Source organism: Crocodylus porosus, unplaced genomic scaffold (genome assembly GCF_001723895.1).
Source record: "Crocodylus porosus isolate Cpor-Errol unplaced genomic scaffold, CroPor_comp1, whole genome shotgun sequence".
In the NCBI taxonomy this organism is placed as follows: domain Eukaryota; kingdom Metazoa; phylum Chordata; order Crocodylia; family Crocodylidae; genus Crocodylus; species Crocodylus porosus.
The window spans coordinates 35,326,922-35,328,997 of record NW_017728948.1 but is presented as its reverse complement, the minus strand read 5'-3'; positions in this window follow the sequence as shown (position 1 = coordinate 35,328,997).

Here is a 2,076-nt window from a genome sequence, read left to right as displayed (position 1 = left end):
AAGTCATCCACTCTAACCCCCTGCCCTAGGTGGGCTCAACCCTATCCAAACCATCCTATACCAATCCATAATTTAACCTCTTAGTAAAATGACCACCATCCTTGACACAAGACACAACACCCTAACCTACCACAGGTAAAGTAGGGGGATCATGGCAACCAACGTTCTGCTTCAGTAAAAGGTTCTCAATATATGCTCAAGAGATCTCATTTAGAGAGCCATGCCTCCTGCTACAGAGGAAACGAAAAGCCCCACAGTCTGTACCAATCTGACCATGGGGTAAAATTCCTTCCTGCCCCAAATATGGTGAACAGTCTGACCCTGAGCAATGAAGCAACACCCTCTAGCCTGGAACCTCCAGCTTTAATTCCCAGCAGGAGCACTGGCACACCCCAATCAAAAGCTCCAGCCTTGGTTGCAGTCAACTCCCAGTGCCTCTGAGGAAGTCTTTAACAAAATAAATAAAATAAAATCCTGACACAAAGCAGAAAGAGTGGAGGAAGGAGGGTGAGGACACAAATTCCCTTCCAGCTCCATAGAACAACCAGCAAAGCCCAGAAGCATGAGAAATTGACCCCAGTACTCTTTCCTGCCATGGCAGGGGTTGGACTCAATGATCTGCTCAGGTCTCTTCTGACCCTAGAAACTATGAAATGCCCACAGCAGAACATAGGCATGAGAAATCTGATCTCGTGTCACTAAGGGATGCATCTTTGAAATGGAATACTTCAGTAGAAACATCTCACCCATGGTTTATCTAGTTTGATTATAACCTATGGGTCTATCCTTGTACCTAAAGAAGGAACACCTCACTCTGCTATCTGATGCAGTCTTAGCTGTTTTATACTGTTCCATCAGACAAATGTCAGGTAGTTTCTCTTATCGCTGATATTATCTTTTCAGAAAGCAGTTTTGACTGTGCCTTTTTTGACAGTTATATCATCCTAGAACAGCGTCCCTCTACTCCTCTAAACTCTTTCTGTCAGCCTTCAGTCACCAAGCTCTTTTCTGGCACCATCTGATCCATTTTGGTGCCTGATATTTAAAAAATAGCCTGGAAATAACATTCTGCCATCAGCAAAAAGCAGTTCTCAACTTGTTCTGTATCATATAACCTGCATCCCTTATTCCCTTGGCTAACTGTCTTTTATGTAGCTCTATATGCCTCCCTGTAAACTCCTCAAGGCATTGACACTGTTTTATTTTTCTTTGAAGTGCCATGCTAACTTGTGGCACTACATAAATAATAAGGAACTACACAACAGCAGCATAAATTGCAGTTCAATCAGGCTCTTGCAAAAATCCACCAGTGATTTTAGTCGCGCATGTCAAAATGCTATTACAAGATCTAGGAGCAATGTTAATTCAAACTGCACTAATGTACTAAAGATTCTAGTATATCCATAATGTGGCTCTCTGAAGAGCAGTGTGAGCACATCTGAAATCTGCTTGCTCACACTACAGAAACTACTTATTAGCATCTCTACATAACACACCATTACCACAGGGAAAACTAGTTTAAAATCATAAATGTCAAGACATAATTAACTTAAAGGTCAGGTTTAATTACAGTTGTTGAAATTGAAATACACTAATTACCATTACGATGTCAGAAAATTTCTTAAAATGGTCTGAAATGTTTTGTTGGTGCCCATACTTCTTTATAATTGATGTCTTTTGTTCTGCAAAGGGGATGTTTCGATGGGCATTTTCCTTACTTAGTCTACTGTGAGCCAAGAACAAAGCAGAAAGCTGATTAATAAAGTACCACCCCACACAGCTCAGCAAAATCTGTTCTCTGAATTATTGTATTATTAATTATTTTCTTATTATCGGCGCTTTAGATAATGATTTTAATGGAACTCCTTGGAGAGCTTGGTGCAAAACACTTTAACAACAGAGGAAACACATTTATGTGAATGGTTTTTAGATTTAATGGCAAAACAAATCAATAAGTGAAACAGAGTGGTGAGAAAATAACTCAATAACTGAAAAATTTGCTCTACTTGTAGGCCTTCCAAGATTTCTACTGGGAATACTTATTGACTCACAGAAGTATTTTAGCTTTCTCTCCCC